The 25,545-nt window shown below is 47.4% G+C and overlaps 1 protein-coding gene across 3 annotated transcripts in view; it reads right to left on the bottom strand.

Annotated features, from left to right (window-relative positions):
- LOC100864217 (Calcium-independent receptor for alpha-latrotoxin) overlaps positions 1 to 25,545 on the bottom strand; it is a 366,602-nt gene that overhangs the window by 291,537 nt on the left and 49,520 nt on the right. For 2 of the 3 annotated variants that reach the window (XM_086912103.1, XM_086912104.1), the window contains exon 1: positions 3,323 to 4,242. The gene's annotated coding sequence lies outside the window, so the exon portion shown is untranslated. Of the gene's footprint in view, positions 1 to 3,322; positions 4,243 to 8,177; positions 8,239 to 25,545 lie in introns of those variants that run through there. The other variant, XM_086912102.1, reaches the window with a different exon arrangement.

Raw genomic sequence — 25,545 nt, 5'->3', positions numbered from 1 at the left:
TCGCGACAAGCGGCGTTAGACAATGAACTGCCCTCGGGTTCCCAGGGAACGGATCGCCGGTAGAGAGATGGAACGGGACGAAGGAACGGCAATTACGCGTAATTCGCAGGTGTTGCGAGAAAATGGCGGTTGCTGGATGTGTTTTCAACCTTAATCGCGGCAATTTTTCTCCCATTACCAAGTTTATCGGCACCGCGCTCGCCCTACGATCCACGCACACCGAGGATCGGCCGCGATTTAAACATCGTGATCGTGCGCGCCACGTCGATGCGCTATCGCCCTCCTCCTCTCCTCTTCCGCGCGTGTGTGAAACACACGACGAACGGGGGGAGAGGGAGGGGGAGAGGAAACTCGCGAGCCAACCATCTCTGCCCGCGAAAAATACCGCGCTACGTTCCAGCCAACGTGGTTTCGAGAAGGAAACGTGTTATTTCGCCGAGAACATGAAAATCGCAGCGTGGATATTGTAACGGCCGATTCGATCTAGGCGGTTTCGAGGATTAAGCAACGGGGGATAATCGGGAGCGGAGCACGTGCCCACGGGGTCGCATCGTGTCGCCGATTTAAAATCATCCTTTCCCTCGCGGAAACGATTCTAACGGGACGGAGAGTTGCGCGCAACGATGCTCGATTAATCGATGGATTAATCGATCCGACGCGTGGATTTTATTTTTTGTAAAAATAAACGCGAATTGAAGAATTGTTGGAAACGAGGGAAAATGTTTCTTTAAAAAGGACACCTCGAAAATACCTGCTGCGATCGTTCACTTGCGATACGATAGGCAGATTTGATAGACACCTTTGCCTCCGCTCCAATCTTGCTCTCATTCTCCTCAGATAAATCTGTATTTCTGCGAAACCTCGTATCGAAAATCCTCGTATCGTGATCCTTGTTTACGATCCAGAAAACGATCCGGTATATCTGGATATCTGTAATATTCGGAATTGAAAATCCATAATTATTCCAGATTCCAAAGGCGAAATATTTTCCCCAAAGGAAAAATGAAAGGCGCGGAACCGAAAGGTGAGTAACCGATCGGTGAAACGAGTCGCGAATAGATAGAAGCGATATTAAAAAACCAGCCTCTCCCTCCCCTACCCTCCACTCTCCCTGTTCCCACTCGTGGCAAAGTAAATACGGCGAGATTATGATAACCGAGGCGAAGGCGGCCGTCGTTCCTTCCCTCCCCTCCCGAGAAATACGAAACGTTTCAGGTATTTCCTGTTTCCTCGGGTATATATCCTCGCCACCTGCACCCGTTTCTCAACTTTTTCATCGGGACGTCCCCCGCATGTTTCATAAGAATTCACCGGGCGAGGTGTAAAAAGCGGGATCGAGAATGAATCGGAGGGGGGTATAAATTGAGCGGTAAGCCAGTGTCGGCGACGGTCGGTTTTAAATCGGCGCACAGGAGACACGCGAGCGCGAAGGAACGCGTGGAAAATCGGACCCGTGTCTGGACTGGTAAAAAAAAAAAAAAAACCACCACGGCGAATAATTTTCACTTTCCGTTACATAATTCACGAAGGTAGCTGCGGCCAGACACGTCACGTTTTCGGATGCACGACCACGTCGTGCGCGTCCCTTCGCCACGAAACATGCGTGGAAACGCAATTTCAGGACCGAGAACGTGAAAGATTAAGGCGAACGAGTAGGGAGAGAGAGAGAGAGAGAGAGAGAGTGAGGGAGAAGGGAGGAGATCGGCACGGTGGGCAAGACGCTGTGAATCATTGGACAAAAACGGCCGGCTTGTAAGTTTAATTAGCTCGTCGTGACGACCAGCGTTCGTGTAAACGAGCGCAAACACGACCGGACTTAATTGACCGGATCAAGCGGGAAAAATCTTCAGGAAAACACTGATACCGCGGAACGTACGCTTATTTATGCGTCATAACCGACGAACTTTCGATCGTTTTCGCGATTTTCCGATATACGCGAGCGCGACGATGGCAGCAAATTGACGAAAAAGAAAAAGAAAAAGAAAAAAAGAGAAAGAAAAAGAAGAGAAGACCTTCGAGAGGAAAAAAAAAAAAGTCGAAACGCGCGCGATTAGGTTTCTCTCGTGGGAGAAACGGATTAACAACTGGGGAAACAGAGATTTTTTCGCAAACGGATGAAAAAGGATCGTGTCGGCGCGACGAAACCGTTTACGAAACTGATCGGACGTGGATGAACGTGGAATCCCGACGGCAAATGTCACGGATGAACGTCACGATTCGAATCGTTATCGGGAATCCGCCGTTACCTATCTATCGGTATATTTCGAATAATCGTTTTTTCGAGCATGTCTCTCGAAACGATATGCCGTGTTCGATATCGAAGCGCGAGTCCATTCTTCTGGAACGATAAAAAACCAAAGGAAAAGAAAGGGAATGACGCGAGGAACGATGACCGTAATCGCTCTACGTGCTCTAATATTGATATAAATGAATCACACGCGACTCTCCTCCCGAGAGGTCTTCGATCACGGACGTCACTTAAATTTCCACCAACTTTCATTCCAACTTTCTTACGGCCGGTCGTAAGTTATTCTCCCAATGGAAAAGGCGGTGGTCACGTTATCCATCCTTTGCGCACACGCGTCACGAAATTTTCACAAATTTCGTGCGCAAAAATTGAAAACATCTGTCCACGTATGTAACGAAAAGGTAAACGAGAGAATGTAAACACCGATAGAGTCGTATTATTGTTCGCCATCACGTACACGCGGATCAACGATGTGTCAGCTCGTCGACGTGTAACAAACAAAGTTTAATTCCTATCCTATCGAACGATTTGGCGGGGACGAATCTCGCCGTGTAAACAACAGGCGTCCCTCTCCGCCTTGCTAATCTTTGAAATTTTTTCTTCGAATTTTCACGAGGAATCGAGATGGAGGTTAAGCTTCGTCGAAACGTGCATGCCAACGGCTGGCTATTCGCGCATAGAATTCTCGAGATCACGTGTACACACAACGCGTTTGTGGTTGCCACGGGCTAAGCCCCGTTGCAAAGCTTTGAGCATTGGCTCGTAAAACGAGACCTAATGCGAGGTCTTCCCGCGGGACGTGTCAAAGTCACCGGTGCCGTCGCTTCTCGTGACCTTTGCTTTCACGACAGAGGATACCGTGTCCGTGTTGTTCACCTTCTTCCCTCCATCTCCGCGCACGATTTCTTTCCAACACTGCCTCCGAACCACCAACCCGAAACCACCTACCACCTTCTTTCATTCGCCGTTATTCGCCGTTCACGCGTTGGAAAAGCGCGGGAATCTCGTCACGAATTTGCACGACCAGCAACGCACGGATCACGCATCGATATAACGTATAGCTCGTGTACTTACGAGATGGAAGATCACGAGGACGACGTGGTCTGGGTACATCGCACGAGAAATTTAAACCGGAACACACAAAACTGTCACTGACACATGAGAAGCACTCCGGTTTCGTGGCTATCCAAGTTAAAGCGGCGAAAAAATGGAGGACGACGAGGCAGGGATCCTTGGTCGCGGCAAATCGAGCCGTACTTCCGCAAGATCGGTGGTCCAAGATCGAAGCACGGCCAGGCAGCAGCGGTCCGACGGCTAGGCGCTCGATTCCCTCACAAACCTCGAGGGACGAAGAAACGAGGGTCCTTGAAAATGTTCTCCCTTTCTGTTCCTAGATCGCACACAATCGAATAGAATTCTCGCGTCCTTCTCCAATCTCTTCCCGACGAGTATTATAATCCTCACTGGTCTTCAACCGGTCGCTAGTTCCCACTTGCGCTCAACGAATAATAATAATAATAATAATAATAATAATAAACGCACCGCAAACTGAACAGGGTTGTGGTCGACACCAACTTTTTCTCCACCCAGTACACACGAAATAAAAAAAACGTATAAATAATTTTCACACGAAACAACTTTCTTCCGCGCACATTGCGTCGTATCGTTTCATCATCCGGTCGTCATGCGTGTATCATCGATTCGGTCCACTCGGAAAAAAATTTCGATCTATTCCTCCTCACCGCACCGCGTACGATCACCGTATATCGTATACTATCGAAACCGCGTATTATCACGCTTCCCACGAGTCTCCATTACGATGCCGATGATTATTCGACCAGCGTTCCTCGAACCTCGCGAACGATCCTGATCGTTGCAAAAAAAAAAAAAAAAACGGTGACCGAGCAGCCGAGGGACAGAAAGGAGGAGCGAACAGGCTCGAACGGCTCGCCGCGAGGTGATCGTCCACGAGGAATAGAACAACGACACGCTCGATCCGCTCCCAGCGGCGTCGACGGAGAAACTAACCGAGCTCGGGGTCCGAGAGAGCGTCGCCCCCCACCACGCCGCCCGCCGCGCATCCCCACTCTCCCCGCTAACCGAGTGATTCCCCTCTCGCGCCTAGTCATCCACCCCATCACCTCGCTTCGCCATCCACGGCAACCAGCTCGGTTCTAGCCACCGCTCGCCCCTCCGCTTCCTTCCTTCTCGCTCGTGAACCCGACCGAACCGAGTCGGTACTTCTCCTCCTCCCTTCTGCCCGTTCTCACTTTCTCTCTCTCTTTCTCTCTCTTTCTTTCTCCACCTTCTCTTCTCGCCCATCCATCCTTCCCTCTCTCTCTCTCTCTCTCTCTCTCTCGATTTTCCCTCCACCACCCGTTCCCTCGGTTTTCGAACAGTCTCGCTCTCTCCTGTCTGAACTCTCAAGGTGGAGGCGCACTCGGCGACTCGGAGAAGATGCGCACTCTTGGTGTCTTCTCGTTCTGTCTCTCGCTATCGCTTCGCTCCGTGTGTGCACGAGCGTGCGTGCGTGCGTGCGTTGCGTATAAGTGTGGTGTGCGGTTGTGCGCGGTCGAGAAAGGTGAACCGTTAGGTGGTGAGATATCCGTGAGGGTGTTCTAATCGGTCCGTAAACGAAGATGGAAGGATACGTTGGACGTGTCGCCAGGCGAAGAGAAATATCGGAGGATATTTGGCCTCGATCGGTTGGAGGGGAGTGATTTTTGAATCGTTATAGGATGGATCGATCAACGGTGTCGGGACTCGTCGAGCACTGTCGTTTCGAGTGTCGGTCGATCCAGACTGTTCTCCAGGTGATCGGGAACCAGATCTCTCCGGATAAATTTAATTCGTTATGGAGGATCATCGACGAGAAGCGGCATCGAGAGATTTATCTGTCTGTTGTTTGTTAGTCCGCCCCGGCTGGATGCTCCATACCCGTTTTAATCCAATTCCCATTTTAAGTTGCGACGGATTGTTTATCGCGATGCAAGTGACGGATGAAACGGGGGAAATAATTCGAGGGCTCCTTAACGCTATCGAGACGGCATAACGATTCGCGTTTAATATCGATGGAAATAATAAAAAAGAAAAATATATATATATATATATATATTCGTCTCGAGGCACGACGTGTTTCTCCAGCGTGATACTCCACTTCGTGATTTTGTCCCGTCGACTTTTCTCCCTCGACGGGGAAAATACAACGCGCTAAACAATAACGTCTCACGATTACCACAAATCCTCCCCTGGGCTCTTTTTCGTCACTTATCAAAGCCCGGTGATCCCGGTTAAGTCTCCCAAAGCGTCCGAGGGAAGAGCAACGACGCTTGTAAAGTGTTTCGCAAAACTTCACCGGCCACCACCGGCGGTAACCTCAGCGTGTGTACGTACGTTACGTACGTACGTACACGCCTGCCTCGTGAAATACTGGCCGCGTCCCCGAAATTTATTCATTCCCGTATTTCTTGGCAACGGTGAAAACCGCCCTCGGACAAAAGAGCAACCCTATCCCGGGGGTATCGCATAAACAACCGAGATCGCGATCTCGGCTACGAGATCTACGACTCCCTCCCCCATTTTCTTCTCGCGTCCCTTCACGCGGAGATATGAGAGTATTCCGCAAAAGAGAGACGTCTCCCCTTTGTCCCCCGTTAATCCCGAAAGTCTATAAATACATCGAAAGGGAGTGTATTCTCCGAAGGGTCGTTCACAGTTGCGGCCGAGTGTGACACGGGCCAATAATGATGACGCTTTAATCCAGAAACGAGAAGAATGACGCAGAATTTGCGAGCACCGTTTCGGGGGTGAATCGTCACATTTAACCCCCGGATGATTTAATTTCGAGTATCTACCGAGTTACTCGATTTATCATGCGAAAATGATTGAAGGCCGTTGAAGACGAGGTTATAGAACGATCCCTGACGAGAATGTCTCTATATCGTGTGAATGAATCGAAGATAATGATCCCACTAGACGTAGAAAATAACAATAATATCGCGGTGTCGTAGTCCAAGCGCTCGATAGACGACGATTATTAAGCGGTATCTCAGAAACTTGTCATTAGGTATTGAAACATCGATACGTCTCGTTGTTACATGGGCGTTAGAGAGCCAATTCTTTGCGGAATATCTTGCGGACAATTGTGTAATGCCGTCATGTTCGGTGTTGCGTGAATGATCCACGATTACCAATCTTGCTCACCCAGGAATACCAATACTCGAGTTGCCACGGTTTCACGGTTGATCCGTGAGGACAAATCGGATTTCTCGTTACCGCAAAATCACGGCGTATTAGAAATTTTCCGCTCTCTCCGTTTGCGCAATCGAACTCACTCTGGCAAGATGATAGAGATAGAGGAAGGTCTCGTCTATCCCAAGGAAAATCCGCTGATCAACGCCATCGACATCATCAGAGTAGCCAGCCGCCAACTCTCCACCCCACGAGCGAAAACTTGAACCGTGTTCGTATGTGAAACGCGACTCGCTTGGCCGAGTTCGAATACCGTTGCTTACCCTTACGAACCATCAACGTATCCCACGCAAACTCCGTTTGGTTCGCGGCCAAAGTTTCCAGGCGGCGTTTCACACTTGACAAACCTACGACAATCGTCACTTCGTGTCCTTCCATCCACGCCGCGTTAGAGCAGCTGGCCGAAACGAGATTTCGGGGATGTTGGAGAGGGATGGGTCGAGAGGCGAGTAGGTGGTCGTTGCCGGAATGCGAGTTCGCATTCTTCGTTAACCTCCGTGAACCACCACCAGGTATCGACTATTTCACGCTTCGTTCGGGGGTTTAAAAAGCGAGAAACTCGAACAACGAACCGATCGCGTCGAAGCTTCTTCTCGTTTTCGTTTCCGTGTAATTAGTTCGGTTTGTTCGATGCGATAAGTTGGAAAAGAGGAAAAGAAAAAAGAAAAAAAAAAAAAGGAAAAGTATCGCTCGAATTCCGTTCCGCCGTGCCACGCCATTTTACGAAAAAATGATTGATTCTATGGAAAACTCAAACGCGTGAATCAAATGCGAGTTTCAATCAAGAACGATACAACTGTTTAAACGCGAGAAGAAACGGACACGTAAGGGTGAAAAGTTTGCAAGTACGCATATATAGATGACACGTGGAACAGGAAGCCAACGGTCTTTAACGATTTTTCCGTGTATTTCACGCGTGTTGCGTCACCGTTGTTGGAACCGAACATCCCGGGGAATTAAACCTCACGCACGAACTGATTCCACCACCTATATACCTCGCTGCTTATAGTTATACTATCCGATAAATACTATCCGAATACTTTAAGCCGTCATTCCGTTAAGAAGTTCATTCATTCGCCACTTTTCGTTTCGCCAATTACGAGGGCTAAACGAACGAGATTCGCTTGTTTCACCGATGAAAGCACAAACGTCGAAAAATCGAGATATATATATATATATTTTTCCCTTGGAAAATATTCACTTTTACCACGAATCAACCAAGACTACTACTATTCCTTCCACTGGATAAATCGACTATACAAGCAAATCTATAATCGCCTTAATTCCGTGCGCGCGCGTATACACACACACATCACACATACACGCGCATACCAAGCATTACCAACTCGTGGACGCGTAATAACTTCATTTACGTCGTGTTTCCGCAACAACCTCGGGCAATCGTAGCACCAGCTGCTCGTGGGAAAGAATTCTCTTTGTCCGATTACGATCGAATCGTAAGGCGAGGTGGTCCTGCGTTTCAACCACGCTGCCAGGTTCCACGTCCTAACGGAGGGAAGGGGGAGGGGAGGAGGAGAGAGGACCCACGATGCGGTGACACGGCGAAAAACGGATGGAAGAATCCCCCGCCGATACGATCTAACGATACAGCGGAGAGACATCGATTAAATATCGAGGCTGGCGGTAGCCCGGCCCGGTTCGCCACGGTTGTACTCACGCAATTTTTCCACGCTGTGTCGTCCGGCCGCTGCTAGGTCCCGAGAGTCGTTGACGGGTGTCTGGAACAGAAAACGAACCGGTCATTAACGCTTCGTATCGGCTCCGCCGGCCGGCTATTTATACGACTACGCGTCCCGCACGGTATCCACACGGTGTACACACGAGATCGAATCTCGAAGCTCGTTCGAGCAATGGCCACGGCTCATTTAAAACGCGCCTCCTCCCCCCATTCTCCGTTTCTTTCATTATAATCCACGGCACGGGATGCTCTGCCGTCCCATTCGCGTTAAACCTTCGTATTAACCGTACACCTGTGGAACGATCCTTGTTCTCTCTGTACACAATTCCGCGGATCGTGCACCAACCACGACCTACCAACAGGTGGAGGGAAGAAAAGTGTTAGTCGTACGGTCAGCGTGCTCGCATTTCGTTACACGATTTTATCCGCTCGAGAAAACGGATCGAGTCGAAGAAAACGAACGTGGTCGATAACTATGGTGCATGGTCATCGGCGTGTGTCCAAGATACGGGAACGTTGCGCTAGATCATCGTAAGGTTTTGCATTCGAGGGATTTCAGTAATCCGTCCTCTTTGCATCTAATCCAATTATCGGGCGTTTTCCTTACGGCGTATATAACGAGTCCCGGCCGGCTACGTTCCACGAGGGATGATCTTTCAGCGGAATCGAAACGATTCAACGGATCCCTTCATCCAGCCTTCCGCTTCTCCTTCTGTTTACCACCGAAACTATGATAACTCTAAAGTCGCGATCGCTCCGAGTCCAGTTTTCAGCATGATGCGTTCCATTGTTGAATGAATTTGTATTGGCGTACGATCGAGTGTATAATAAATCGATATATATATATATATATATGTCGCCTATTTACGAGTTTCGAGAACGATCGTTTATTTATCCGTCTCGTCCAGCGGAATAACATTTTACATAAATCAGTGATTAATTCCGTGGAATCGGTGCCGCGAGCCGCTCCATTGACCGTGCAAACACACGCACGAGGGTCACGTACACACCGCCAACACGTGCGTACGAGACTAGCGTCCACGTGGCAATAACACCCATCTCTCTCTCTCTCTCTCTCTCTCTCTCTCTCTCTTTGTCGGTTAACAGGCGTCCCCCGGCATAGTAATTGTGACATGTATCGAATGCATTCACTTTGCGTAGGTAACGTCTCACTCCGCATCGCAGGGGCGCGCGCGACATTGCGAGCGCGAACGCCGAAGGGGAGACACACACGTACGCACACGTGGATACACGCGGATATCGAAGCCGAGGGACCGACCGAGGCCCTTTCGGAGATCCTCCCCACGGGGAGATCGTCTCGAATCGAACCAGCCGGGAGAGCGGCCCACGAGTGGTGCCAACTTAATGAGGGACCACCTAGCTCCAACTGTTTGTTTTTCGACCAGATCGGGCCCCAGAAGGATATACGCGATCCAAACCACGCGGCCCCGTTTATGGCCGCGTATCGCGACACTCCTATTCCCATAACTTCCGCCATTTGGTCGTGAAATTACGCGCGGTGGAATCGATCGGCGAGAAATAGTTCGATAAAGATTCGCTCCTTTTCACTCCTCTTCTTTCTTTTCTTCGAATTTACGTTTCGTTCTTTCTTCGCAGTAAGTATATCCCGGTTATTTGCTCGGATTAATACTTGGACGAAATTCGAGCAGGAAGAGCAAGATTTTTTTTTGTTTTTCTCTTTGTTTCTTTTTTTTTTTTTTTCGCGACGAATCGACCACTCGCGAACGAATAAATGGCCACACATAATTTGGACGGTTCCACGGCATCGATTCGACGATACTCTCCGTTTTTCCGTAATTCACGGCTATAAATTAATCCCGGCCGCGCGTATTAACGATGCGCAAATTACACGCGCGGCCGAGATATTTAATCTCGAAGACACGCTGTAATTTCGGTGGGTCGCGCGACGCTTAACTTTTCTTTTTTTTTTTTTTTTTTTTTTTTTTATAAATGGATCCTCGGCTAACGCGATGTAGCGCATTTATAACGGGGGTTTCGATGGTAGCCCGGGACGACACGAGCACCCGTGGAATTACCAGCTCCTAATGTCGTGTTTTTTTTCCAGCCAACACTTCTCGAGCAACCGGGGACCCCGATCCCATTGCATCCCCCACTTTCACCGTGCTGACCATTCCATTCGGAGGGGAAATTAGGCAGGAATCTCTTGCGCTTCGTCAAATTTACCACGCGTTTTTACCACCAAGATCCTCCCCCTCCTCCCTTTCTTCCCATCTTTTTTCTCTTCCCCCGTTCTGTGTTCATTAATCGATATCTCGCGCGTCCACTGTGCTTCCTTTACACGCTCGTCTTTCAGATATTATTCTATAATTACGTATGTATATATATATATATATAATCGATCACAAAAGTCTCCTTGTATCTACTCTAATGAATCGTGTTTTATAATACGAAAAAGATTTTAGATATTAATGAAGTTAATGGGAGAATTATTTCGAGATATTTCGAAACGAAGAGTCTCTCAAAGAGTTTTTCCAGCCTTCTTTAAATTTAAATACAACTTCGTAATAGCGCGAGATAGGGGGAAAAATTTCGGTTATAAAATATTTAAGTTTCGACGCTCTATATCGTCTGTGCTATAAAAAAAAAAAAAAAAAAAAAAATTCACCCGGATAAAAGTGTGTTCTAGAGTGTGTTAAATTTTGAATAATTTTGCCCATCCTCAAAGAGAGGATGCTCCATATCGCGCATAAACTTCCATTCCAATTTGAAATTTTCACGTTTCGTGCGAAAGATAATGCGCGCGGAGGCTTTTTCGACCGATTGTATATAACGTTCAGTATAGTTTATATTTATTACTCGAGTATAGCAGGTTAAAATGCGCATTTTATATTTTGCACGTTAATGATATATTAAGAGAGAAATCCGTGTGCACTTTAATCCTTATTATTGTATCTTTTTTATTTTTATCCCGATATTTATCCGATCGACCTATACGCTACATATTTTACATTACATCGACTTATGTATACCACACTCTCGTTCTTCGTTATCTTACGTTTTAATTATCCGGAATCCGCGGTGGTATAAAATGATGGCGCAATCGTAGATAACGAATTCTACGAAAAGAACTATCCCCCCCTACAGATTCCGATATGTGTAATGTGCAATTACGAGCAATTATTACGCGGGAACATTCTTCCGAACAGGGTATTTATTAGTAGAAGCGGTTATCGTCCTTCCTCCAACAGTGCATCCATTCGCCGCGATGCATTCCATCGTACGACGCGTATATCGATTATGCCGTCACGTTTCACGCTAAAAACGATGAAACACAGCTTCAGCATGAGCATAAGTACGTTCCACCATGTGCGCGTTGTTTGTACTTCTCCATCGACAATGTACGATGTCGGACAGTTTGTACGTGATTGCACGCGTACGTAAATCCTTCTTTTACATCCTTCTTTTAAATAAAACGTTATCTTTTAAATTGATTATTTAAAGAATTTCCAAAATGGAGATATAAAAGAATTACTCATCCATACATATTTTTCAAATAATAAACATCCCTTCCGGATTGATAAATGTTTACAATATTATACCGATAGAAATAATCGGTACGCATAATTATTCTATCTCGACAAAGATGAGCATTGATTTCGTGGAAAAGTGCCTCGTGTATACTTTTTATTTTTATTATTTAGCAGTTGTAAAAATAACTTCTCCCTGCCCCGTCGTTTCAACAGGTTCGATAATTCTAGTGTTAATTGTCGGTGACAGATTTCGCGAGAAAGCTCGCTGTTATCGCGTATCTGTGGGCTATTCGATCACCGGCCTATCATTCTGAATTTTTTTCGCGTGACGCGCGCGCGCGTGAAAAATATTTTCACACGCGAGATCTGTTAACGCCTGTTCCGGCGCCTCGATGTAATCGAGTCCCGATCGGGGAGGGAAGATTCTACGTATTATTTCGGATTTTCTTACGATTTCGCATCGAGGAATGTCTTCGCGGAACGACGCGAAATCGACAGAAGGGGATAAACACGAGGAATACGTTGAACCGGTGATAGCGCTTCAACGACGATGGATCCAAGGACGATTTGTTCCTATTAGCGGGCCCGTGTTAATCGCCACGGCCGTATAAACCCGCTAATGAGTCGGCGTATCATCCTTCTCCGCGCAAACAAATTTCCCCGGGACGGAAACACGCGCGAATAATTCAGATTAATTCGAGGATCTTGGGACGCGATATTATTGTCCAAGGACCCGATAACGCTTTTACGCGACAAATTACGCGCTACCGTCGTAAAGCTACCGTTCCCTGGCAAACAACTCGGCGAAGATGACAAACCGTTTTATTGCCGTGATTACGAGCGATCTCGGATCGCCCGCTTTTTCCCCTCCCGCCACTCGTCCTCGAGTATAACAACATTCTTGAATTTGCAATTTCGTTGATCGCCACATTTGCCTCACCGACTTTACATTATACAAGATAACCGACTAGTACGCGTTACTTTTAACGAGCATCCGATCCGATCGATCGAGCCGATTAATCGATGATGATTTATCTCTCCTCTAAAAGGTGGCAATTGCTAACATCTAGCTAACATCGCCGGTTACTCCGGGAGAACGAGCCTCTCGATTACGCCTCGTATCGTGGCGTCTACGTGTCGTCGCGCTTCGATTCGTCGATCCTCCCAACCGCTCGCGATCGATACGCGCGTCGAAGGGAAGAGAAAGGACGACGGCCCGTTTCGCTTCTCGAAAAACTTACCGAGCGAGCTCGTTCCTTCAAACGAACGAATATATTTTTATTTATCGTGTCCTATGCATCGGTGAAATCTTCCGCGAGACGGAACACGAAATGTCACTTACTTGGAAACATCGTACCTGCCCTCTTCGCCCGCTTTTCATCTCTCCCTCTCCCGCGTTTCTCCCTATCACCTCCTTCGTAGCCTCCTCCCTCTCCCCCTCCCCCTCCTCCGTCCACTGATCATCGCCCGCAGCGTTCCCGCGCTATCCAGTGTTCGTTATTAGAACGGCATATCTCGAATATCCGCGCTGTGCCGATTCCTGAAAGCAACCGACACCGCATGACGCGCTATATGCGCTCGTCCGTGGGGAAAAGTCAACCACCTTTCGAAATGGACGTCGAAACGAACAGAGGGAACCGCGTCGTGGCGCGTTGATCATCGAGGGAAGAGGAAAGGGGTGGGGCTGACAAAGGGTCTCGACTCGACGAAGGAAATGTTAACGAGGGTTGCTTCTGTTTCCTAGGACGTTGTAACGCGCGCCCGTTAGGTTAGACTCGCCTTCACCCGAATCAGCCCTCTTTGTGCGCATCGTGCATTTTTATTAAGCCCCGACACGGGGAATAATCGACGGGAAATTGGAGATCGCCAAAGGCATTTCGGTGTCGTGCAGCACGCGCCGTCGTGTACGCTCTCTCGGCCGGGCCTTTGACATCCGGTGACCTGTTCCAGGCCATATGCCGAGTTTCAATAATTTTCAATTAGTCTAAAAAGAATCGGCGCGGCACAGGCCGAACGCTCGGCCGAATTTTAATTCATGCCTCCGCCCGAATTTTTTGCCCTCGATTCCGCCCTCTTTGTCGGCCGAGTCCCAAACGAACGTCCGGATGAACCGCGGCTTTGTGTCGCCGTTCGATATATCGATATAGTTCACCGATATATATATATATATATATATATATAGTTTTCATTTTCCATAGTCGTGCAGGGAAGCACGTTGATAATTGTATTGTTCGATAAGAACAAATACCGTTCGTTCCAAGTGTTTGCCCGCTAATTAATTTCGTTCGACAATGTTGACCGATATTATTATTACGGGTAAGCAATATTCGGAACGGGATATATCGACAGTGAACAGCCGGCGTGCGACAATATTTGCCATAGTTGAAGGCAAATTGTCTTCGACTATAACCATCACGATTCAACGGTAACGTCCTATATTAATATTAACTCGAGGTATCCCCGTTCTCCGACTATCGTTCTCGAACGTCGTTCTACTCGAATATCGCGGACGACGAAGCAGCATTCGAACGATCGAGCGTTCGAAGAGCATGGAAAATCGCGGCGTCGCGATTCATGCATCCCCGCTTTTTCTTCTTTTTTTCTCTCTTTTTTTTCGTTTCCCCAACACTCGATGATAAGTAATAATCGGCGGTTCCGTCGAATCGAACAGAGGGTCGGTTTCGATTCGGATGCGCAGCGATATCTCTGGCGATACGTGTGGGGGGGGGATCGTGGCAGACACGCTTCGAGGTGCTCGACGATACGCGCATCGAAACAAGGGGAGGGTTTAATAGAGGGAACGTAGAGGCGCGGGTACAACAGGATGCTTTCGCACAGCGGTGCATCGGCGCAGCGCACAATAAACCAATGTGTATTCGAAAGGGCTTAACTAGACGAACTATTCCGCGTAGTTTCTATTAGTAAATCACCCGCGTACTGTGTGGCATAGATAACGACCCCCGTAGCCGAGTTACAATGCCGCCGACGCGGAAACTTAATTAAGTATATATTAATTAAAATTCAACCCCTCCCTCCCCCGACCTGGCAGCCACTGTCATCGTTCCGTCGACACGACGTGGCCTCTCTCCCCCACCTGTGTCAACGTTCCGCGCCGAATTACCACCATTCGTCATTTTCGTACCTCGATCACGTTGTTGCTCTTGCCTCGCCATCGATCCCCGCGATGCAATTTCGTCGTCGTTACGCGTCCCGATTAATCCTTTATCAAGCGTCGAGAAACGCTTCTCCTTATTCGGAATTCATTCGTTTCCGTTTCGATGCAACTCGATCGATCCCATTGGAAACGCGAGCCCATCGAGGCTTTATTTACGCTCGAGGAAAGAAAGAATGGCGGCGGGCGTTTAAAAGCCTCCTTATCGCGTACACGCATTGTAAGAACGCGCAGCTGATTCTCGTTTTGCATAAAATCGAGGCGACATCGCGGCCCCCGGTTGTTTCGGCTGCACGCGTCCACGTACACGTACGCGCGCACACACGCGCGAATTTCTTTTACGGCCAGTTGCTGAAGACATTAAAGTCGACGGGAGGAAGGGGAGGAAGGAGATTTGGATGCCGTGGGGTCCTGCGCTAACAAGACGATCTTTAAAGGAGGAAAGCGTTTCCCCAATCACCAGTTAACATCTTTGTCTCGTACTCGCGCGGTCGGCCGCCGCCGCCGCTTGTGAATATATTCATGAGAAACCGACGCCGCTATCGACCGCGAGCCGTCGAAACTACTTTCTCGGCTCGCGGAAACGCCGAAATTTTCGACGATGCCCGACAACCGAGGACAACGCGCAAAGACCTTTCCTATCTTTGATCGAAAGACGCTACACTTTGACAAAGATCCGAAAGAAAGGATATGTTCCCACCACGCATCTTCGATCTTTCGTGATTTTTCCGCGATTATAATCGATTCGTGAAGAATTCGATGGAATTCTTGGTTCTAACAGATGGACAATTATAATATTTTTCTACCGCTCGATCGAACACGCAATTAATCCTGCACACGCATCATAATACGCGTTCACAAGATTAAGAATAATTTCCGCTGTTAAACACGTCGTTTAAATCCCGATGAACGAATAAACGAGTAAACGAATTCTTAACGAATTCTTAAACGGGAAACGGTTGAGAAAATAATTTTTTCAATCGTTCCTTCCTCTCGCTTCGGACACGCTTTATGGAGAGGATTACACCGCGCGAGCCACAAAGGATCGCAAAGGATGGAGGGAATCCCCCGACACTTTTACAAAAGATCGCGAAGCCGATGCATCGGGAGGAAAGGAAGGAGGAAGAAATCGTTCGATTAATTAACGGTTTTTAATTAACGAGCCGATCCTTAACGATGGACGGGTCGTCAAGGGTCGAGTTTTATTAACGCGGCTGGCCCCCTCCTCCTGCCCGGAAACACGAGCGGCCTGATTTATTTTCATCGCGAAACCCTTCGCATCGCTCGCTTCCGGCGCTATCTTGATTCGGGATCGGCCCATCCCATCGCGGCGGGTGGAAAATTTTTTTCCATACACACGCCGCCACCCCTCACGCGTTTCCACGCGATAATCGAGATCGTTTCGCTCTATCGAAAACGCCCATTTGCCGGGAATAATAAGTTGGTTCGGGGCGAGAGACGGCGCGGCCCGCCCTTCATGCTGAATTATAATTCGATCTCGTGTTCCACGCGGGAGGATTTCCATCGGTCTCCCAGGAATAATTTTTACCCTGGTTGAACGGCTCTCCGGATATCCGGGGGAGAATTTTTCGAACATCGATGAACGGAGGAAAGAGAAGGAAAGGAAGTCGGAGGAAGTACGTTTTATCTAATAATGAATTCGTCTATTTCGACGGAAGAAATCGACGGACGGATGGATTCTCACGCGAACGTTTAGCAGGCATGGCATGGTAGATAACGAGATAATTTCGCCGTGGAGCAAGTTTGAAGTCAAACATTTCACCTATGGATTATTATATCGAATTCGATTACGCACGCTCTAAACTTATCGCTTATCTGGTAATATTTGTTCGGATAGGAGGATCGGATACGCGACGACAGCTGTCGATAGAGACGGCACACTTGGGAAAATAGTGATACGCCGAGGCCACGGAATAGCGCCCCCGTCGTCCCCTTTCTCCCTCGGCCGTAATCGGCCGACATCCGTGTCTCCGTAACCGAGGGATTTTTCCAACATTCGGAAACAAGGGGCTATTATTTGATCCACGTCGCGGCGGATAATCTCTCCCCGCTACAAAACGATCGGTATTATCGATATTAATCGCGCGCTTCCGCTTTCAAAATCATTATCACGTTAAATATTCTATTATGGAAAAAAAAAAGGAAAAAAAAAGGAGACGTTACGATTTACGATTATTGGGGAAAATTCAAAGTGTCGAAACGGATACCGTGGAATTTACGAAATATCCGATTCAAAGATGCGCACAGGGCTGGGTAAATGAAGTTTAGCGGGGGGGGGAAGTTTGGTGGAAAGCTAAGTGACGCTCGTTCTCGATATCTCTTAGGAGTACAAAGATATTTTCCTATCTCTCCGAGGTATTCTTATCCGCTCCTTCGACCGACATTTCCACTGCTTCGTGATCGGCTCATACTCGCGCGCCACCGCTGTCCCTCACAAATGGACGATAAAGTTTTATCAGTCTTGTTGTCAGTTTCAAAACGTAGACTGCTATTCTCCCGCGCGCTCACATGTATATATATATATTTATATATACATGTTGCACACCAACGCGGCCTCGGTTGGGCTGCATTATCTGTCTAGACATTTCTTCTCGCACTCTCTGCAACCATACATTCACCGTAGAGCGCATATACAAATGGGCTCGTTTAGCTCTTTCCCCATTCTTTTCTTCCTTCTTTACTTTCGTTGAACGAACAGAGAAAGAGAGAGAGAGAGAGAGAAAGAAGAGAAAAACGTAACACGAGCGTGAGATTCCACAAACGAAAGTATCGAAAATAGATTTATCCGTTTTAATTATTCACCGAGATTATTGGCCATCCGCGTTTCACGGAATCATTAATTTCAGTCGAGAGAATTTCGCGGTCGAGATCGGAGATAGTTATATAGCGCATTAAACGTCGCATTAATATTAAGTTGAGAAACGTAAAAAAAGAAATTGAATTGCTAATGTCGTCGACATTACTTCCAAGCATACGATGATATACGAGAGAGGTCTAATTTGATTCAACCCGGCCGTGAATGCCGTATAGGTATACGCGGCTCCTCCCTTCCGCGATCCAATGTTCCACCGATTAACAATGCGCGCGTGGTAAATGAAGGCGCGCCCGTAATAAAATATCGCAGGAATTATTAAACGTGGGGAATACGTGGACCGAGGCATCGATCTCGGAAACGTAAAACTCCTGCCTTCCGTCGCCCGGTCATCAGCTTTAAATTCGTCGTGTGCCTCGCCGTTTGTTCTAAAAATGCACCGGCTGGCAAATATACACCGCTACCCGCACGTGTCGACCATGCACTCGTTCTCGAACAAGTACTCTCTTCCACCAAGGAACACACCACCGCTCCTTCTCTCGAAACGACGAAATATAAAAGTATTCGTCAAATTTCCATAATTTTATATCGAGAGAACAATATCGTGATACCGTGTTATCCCGTGTTTAAGCCTGCTCTCCCTCTTTTTACAACATCGGCTTCCAAGAAACCAATTACAACGTATTATTCCAACGTTATTGTTTGGAAACGAGGAGGGGTCGGATTACCCACGAAGAAGGAAGGAGCTCTTTGTCGCGAGCGAGAACGTCCCCCGAAATGGTTACACGAGGATCGCGCATCGGTGTTTTATGGGATCCGACGGACGCAAGGATGACGGACGCGTAAACGACGGGCTTCCGCTCGCAGCGACACGACACGGGCGAAACGGGCTGGAACAACCCGTTCGTCGTGGCGAGAGGGCCGGTACGCGTATATATCCCCGCGCGACGAAACCGTCCCGAATTCAACTCGAATCAAAATTAAAAATCATCCTCGGTTCCCCGCCAATTTTTCCAATTACCCCTGTAACTTGCCGCTCTCCTCTCACCTTCGTTCCACGTAACGAACTGGCCCGTAACGTAATCGGCAGGAAGCTCGAAATCCTTCCTGGAAGGAAAATCCGGGCGAACGATTCGGCAAAGACAAGTCGAGGCGAATCGGCAGATGCGGATACCGACCGGCGCACCGCTGGGCGAGGGAAGAATAAGGTAGGCGTGTCGTAGGAACGTTATAGAGGTGCGTGAGCGCGCGACAAAGAGAAGGATACGCGGGTATATATATATAAGCCGGCTTATTACGCGACGCCGGAGGCTACAAACACGCCGAATAATGGCCGTGGGTTTGCAATGGGGCGCGAGAGAGGGGCGAGAGGAGGGGTGGTATCGTATTAAATTATAATAATTCCAGTGCGAAATTATTAGAACGGGCGGCGAAGGGAGGAGGAACGAGAGAGAGAAGAGGAGTGTATTCGCGGTGCATACACACGAGAGCATAAAGAGACGCGCGCGGCGTGGTTACGCATTTTCTACGCGTAACCATCCATAGAATTCGCGCTACCTTATCCGGCTATCCGACACGCCGGTTCTTTCGCTCCCAGCATGGGGCACATCCGCGACATTTGTTAACAAATATTTTACCCCGTAACACGATACACAATCTGGCCCCCGTAATTACCGTTCGTTCGATGCTCGAATAATAGGGGAGGAATGCGGGGACACTGCGTCCCTCCCGCTCGAGAGGCGGGACGGGGCAGCCATTCGAACCGAGCCACTCTGGATCCGGAACGAGGATAATTTTAATATCAGAAGGCGTACCATCTGGATAAACGTAAAAAGTAAGTAAACGCGCGACAATTTCTCTTGGAAACCAGCTTAATCGGAGATGTTTCGAGATGGATAATAATCGTAATGATAAAAGTTATTTTTATAGTTTTCTTTCGGTTAATCGACCGCCATTTCGTTATTCATCTTTCGATAATTGCTCGTCCTTTTCCGGACACCCGTTCCGTCTGTGTCGTTAAACGTGGACGGATGGAGTATCGCGTCCCCTTTCTCACGGTCTTTCTCTTTCTTTTCATCAGAGTTTACCCAAAAGAGTTTACCCGTCCTCCGTCGTCGCGAAAGTATATAACTCGGGCGCGCAAGTTCATCGGAACGAGGTCGGCGCTCACTCGCGGAAAACGGAACAGGTATCGAGATAAAATGGTAGGAAATTCTCAAAGCGCTCACCCGCTCGATTTGGATGCCCTTCCCTTTCTTCGTTCCGCTCGGGTTCACCGGGCGAAACGGGGCCAACGGAGGGAACAAAGAATTTCCCTGGTAAAAAGGAAGCGGAGGAAGTTATCGAACGGCCATAAACGCGTCGTGCCGTTGGATTTATCATCGATCCCCTCGCAACGTGCTTTCGTTATCGTATCGTCCGTCCCCCCATGTGTGCCATCTTCCCCCTCCCCCTCCTTACAAAACGCATAATTATTACAATGTGTACGAGGCTGTAGCTATTAATATTCATAAAGTCGATCCGTTAAAACGATCTTTCTCCCCTCCTCCTCTCCGTTCGCATTCCTCTGTTTTCCTCTGTCGTCCCTTGTTCTCTGTTCCGTTCCGCTCGACGTGAAGGGAGGAAAGAGATGCGAAGAAGAAAAAAGGTGGACGAAATTGGATCAGTGGATACGTCACAGAATAAATAGAAAGATCGGTAGAAGAGATCGCGGATTGAAATATCATTGACCGTGAGTTATTATTATTTTAAAAGTTGCGGTTTAATAAAGAACGATCTTACATGTGGAAAATTTTAATTTCGAAACGTTATTAAAGACAGAGAGAGAGAGAGAGAGAGAGAGAGATGGTTGTGAGATAAGATAAATACAGGCTAGCTAGTTGTAATTTGCTCCGCTACGCTGGGATAAGATACGGATTGCAGATCTTCCGTTTCACAAAAGAGCACGAGCTGATATACACGTTTGCCGTCATCGTATCATCGAAGACGAGAGAGATCCGCGAGGCGTGGATATTAGCCGAATTATCTCTAACGTAATTATTCCGTAATCCAATTTACAAACTTACAACGCAAATTACCCTCAATCAGCGTTTATACCGTTCTCTTCGGGAACGTCCCGAAATTAATAAGCGGCAGCCCGTGCGTAGACGCGAAGCTGTAATCGTGAGAAGTGTCTGAATTGCAATCAAGAATCGAGAATATGTTTAAATCATACAGCACGTACGGGGCGTGTAATGAATAATAAGGGGCCACCGGTCCGCTTCAACTACTACAGATTCATCTCCACAGCTTTCGCGTGAATCACGGATCGATTCGAGTTTGCATTTTTCAGGAATTCGCACGCCTCGGTTTGCACGTAATACAATCGATAATCGAGACACCGTTTCGAAAATCGAAATACGCAAATCGAATACATCGATTTTGATTAATTATAATTCACACGATTCGCCGATTTTTCGCGAATTAATCAAGCGTCACTTCTTCTTCGAACGCGCTCGATCATCGTATCATCGCTTCTAAATCGCAGGGAATCGAGATATTCAATTTTCCCGGAACCTGTCCCAACCTTTATCTCGTCTATTTTTCGCGATCGCAAAATAGGAACGACGTGGCGATGGAAATTGTTAAAAACGAATTAGACGGCGCGGTTATTAGATTCGAGAGCTACCTTCTATAAATACGCTCCACGCTTATTATCGAACGCCACCGTTCGGAACGTAAATTATCAAGACGGTTGAGTGCATCGATGGAATTGATGGAATTCCACGGCACGTTTCTCCGTTTATTTCGTGATTTCGAGCTCCTCGTACACTTTAAAATTAATCGTTATTACCGTAGCGGTATACGCGTCAACAATTTTTACAACGAGCAATTAATCGCGAAATCGGTTAGCTTAATAAGGCGGAAATTTAATCGCGACATCTTTTCACTTCTATAAAAAGGGTGGAAAAAAAAAAAAATTACCGCTTTTACGTTTCATGCTCGTCCTTAGACGCAAAGCGCAACTCGAGGTATTATTACAGCGAATGTTAAAATTTTAATTCGTTGTGAACGTAACGTAACGGCGTGTGTCGCGACTCTTTTCGTTGACCGTCGCGCGACTCGAAATAAGAAACGAAAAAGGGGGGAAAAAAACGGGGCGGCGTTGCTTCCTGACAAACACACGTTCCGTAAATGTTTCAACGTAATGAAGCGAATTTTTCCTTTAACCACGCGTTCCCCTCCACGATAAATAAAACATTGTCCGCTTTAAATACCCGGTTGCAAAAATTTGCTCGGCCGTTTACTCGGCGTCAGAAAGCGGAATCTTTTCGAGGGGAGGAAAGAGAAAAAAAGAAAGAAAAAATTTCGTTTCGTTCTCGATGCAGTGGTTCCTTTATCCAAAAGTTATCCCGCTCTCGTGGCCGTAGTGTGGGAGCTTCCATTTACCAGGTGCCGAGCAAGAATTTTAATTCATCCCGAAAATTATAGCACGGTCATATGCCTAACCACCTTTGCTATTCTCCGTGCCGACCGCTCATTATCCTCGTACCTGATCATTTTTCCTCTCTTTCTTTCTTTTTCTTTCCTTTCTCCGCGGTCTAATCGCCCCTCACGAGCGAGTCACGAGCGAGTCGCGCGCTCGTGCATAGCAGGGGATTCGGATTCGTCTGAAACGAGAGTTGATCTCCAAGGACGAATATTTTATCGTCCTTGTCCTCGTTGTTTCCACGAACAACGTTATCCTCTTGCCGTCGTTCAGGAGAAGATCTCCGATTGAGTGCGTTCAGCCCAGGAAAACAGAACGCAGCAGGAGGTTCCTCGAGATGGTGGCAATTTTAAAAATCTTCCTCCTTCCTTTTTAAGAAATAATTGTTCGTTGCGTTGATCCATACTCCAAAGTGTACTCCATTCGTTCGGACTAAATGCTACACTTATTAAAATAACGAATATTCTAAAATAAAAAATAGGCGGGTTACGTGGGCGAAGCGTATCGGGCACGAAATCGGGCGATTATCGTGACGCGTTTTTCGAAAACTCGAAACAACAACGAGGTTGGGCCGCAGAGAGAGAGAGAGAGAGAGAGAGAGAGAGAGAGAGAGAGAGAGAGAGAGAGACGAGGCGGACACGCGGATTCGAAGGATTTCCGGGCGTATCGTGCTCCCTAATGACCAGAAAATATCACGAAGGAGGAGGAGGAGGAGAGCCCCCTCGGTTCGCACAACTTACAGATTGAAATCCACCCTTCGTTCTCTTTGTTCTCATTGTTATCGTCGCTCGTGGCACGCCACGAAGCTGGCCGTCTCTCGGCCGTTGGTTATTAATGCAGCGCGCTACGTCTGCTCGGCCAAGTTTGAAAAATGGCCGGCCCGCGATGATTCAGAGTTTTGCGCGGACTGGCCGATATCGTGTCGGCGGACGCACGCTTCGAAGGAAATATTCAGCGAAACAGGTGGCGAAGTTCACATCGAGGCCTCGGTCGGAACACCTTTCCTGAGCGACCTTCCGCCAGACCTTCCTCTCCATCTACCGCTGCTCGGAAGAATATCGGCCCGACTCTATGGACTATCTTTCAGGAACGAGTCGAGTTTAAAACTCGATCCCTGTGCTTCGTTCACGCGAGACAGATCTAGCACCAGCGAAACCGAAATGTCCGTTCAGATTTGTCAAGCGACCCGGATGAGTTTTTTTAATTTTAATTATAATGTGAAATTTGTGAGAAAAAAATTTGTGGGGAGAAAATCCTTGATTTGATGGTAATGGATAAGATAAGCTGTGATATGTAGGAAATGAAATTTGTTCAATTTTTGAATCTTCGTTTCGGAGAAAATCGAGTTTGAAAAAAATGTTGAGTGAAAAATTAACGTGGAGCGTGGTTGATGAATATTCAAATTCGATTTTCTGAAAAACTACCTCTCAAAGCCGCAAATTTTATTCTACCTTTTTCCGTGTAAATAATATTCTCGAGTAGAACAACCCTCTTGCGCTACTCTTTTTTTCTTTCTCTGCTTATATCTTACGTTCACCTCTATTCGACGAATCGTCATATATCGAAAAAAAGAACGATATTCAAGGAATAATTCAAACAGCTAATCCAATTCAGCGTCTCATTTTTCCAGCGCGCAATACTCTCTTTCTCTCTTCTCTAAAGAAAAGAGAAAAAGGGAGAGGCAGAGAGAGAGAGAGAGAGAGAGAGAGAGAGAGAGAGAGAGGACTTCTAATTCAGGAAAGCTCGGTCGAAACGGTCCAGTGATTTCAATCGCAATCCCGCGCGCACCCACGAAATTCTGTCGTCGATCATACCCCGAATGCGCGCTACCGATCCGCGACACAAAAGAAGCTCTGCCTTTCCGCCGGTTCGTATAGGCGGATGAGAGACGCGGATACATATTTTTTTTTTTTTTTTTTTTTTTCTTTTATTTCTCCGAGAAAAACGATACACGCGCCGCGTGCACTCCTATCCTCCTCCCCGCCGTCTCCCTGCCGTCTTTCCAAAATCAATATAGCCCCACGGATTGTTATTTATACCGGCAAGAAGATACGGTATTCCGTTTGAAGTCCTCTCCCGGCATTATCCTGGAGGAGCGGTTGTAGGGAGGGGTGGTTGTAGCACAGATAGATAAGAGGGGATGGAGAAGGGGAGCTGGCATCGGGAGGTGGATAGGACGGATTACAAGAAGCGTCTCGGGTGCCTCTAAGCACCCGGTAATGCGAGGCGGGGAACAAGGAGCTCTTTGATAAATGCGAAATGTACCATTCGAGTTTGTTATGGTCCCCGCAATCCACTATTTACGGGGGGTTTTCTTTGAACTTGCCGGGCTAAAGGCGGCAACCGACGCCCCGATGGCCCGGGTAAACGATGCGGTTACCACCACCCCGCTGCAACTACCACGTCGCCCCGACTTAAGACAAAGGGAAAAAGTAAAAGGGAGGGTGGGCGGTTGGGTGATAATACGGCGAAACAACTGTCTGTTTCGCGGATTTGCGCGCGGCCCGTTTGCACCGACCCGCGACCCTTAATAAAGTTTTCGCGCCGTTGATTTCCTCCCCTTTGCTCGGATAATTTTAACGCAAACCAGATACTGCTGCGACTCCCTCTCTCTCTCTCTCCTCTCGTTTGTAACGAGATATGGATTTGTAATATTTAACGGGATTGGATGGAACTTGGGTTGGTAGATGTGTGTTTTTTTTTTTTTTTTTTTTTTTATCGAATTAAATTTAATGGTTTAAAAAGCCATTTTCTCATCGCGTGATAAAAAGCGATGGTGGTTAAAGTTAAGTGCGAAATCGTAAGAGGAAACGGCGGACGCTAAATAGCGACGTTAAATCCCGAAGCTGGGAACAAGAAAAGGCACTTTTACGAATGATATGGGATAGCCGTGGATAAAGTCGCGCAAAGCGGTGATATTTTGTTCCTTCTTTTTTTTTTTTTTTTCCTTTTTTTTCTTTTTGGCTCAAATGATCAAACAATCGGCGGATGGCGTATCTTTATAACGTTAGCTCACGCAACGATCTCGATTCAATTATAAAACGAACTGTTCAAAGAATTCTTTTCCTTCGAGATACAACGACAAACCAGAGATACGACGATAAATTACACGTCATCCGCCTACCGTTATTTTTATCGTCATATCTTATTAATCATCTCTTACGTGTTCGAGTTTCGCTCGTGTAAAACGCGCGAAGGAAACCGATCCGAAGTTAGAACGGATTCGTCAATGAGCGAGAAACGCAGCAATTTTTCGGTTGGAAAAATCGGTTGAACCGAAATTTAAATTTAAATTCGATTAATTTTTGTTGATAAGATTCTAGGCGTTTTCCCGAAGCGAGGAGATATCAATCCAAGCCTGT

Source organism: Apis florea, unplaced genomic scaffold (assembly GCF_048593485.1).
Source record: "Apis florea isolate Af1SG1 unplaced genomic scaffold, ASM4859348v1 contig_3367_pilon, whole genome shotgun sequence".
Classification (NCBI taxonomy): Eukaryota; Metazoa; Arthropoda; class Insecta; order Hymenoptera; family Apidae; genus Apis; species Apis florea.
The sequence above is the reverse complement of the archived record's forward strand: the minus strand, read 5'-3'. Positions and strand labels throughout refer to the sequence as shown.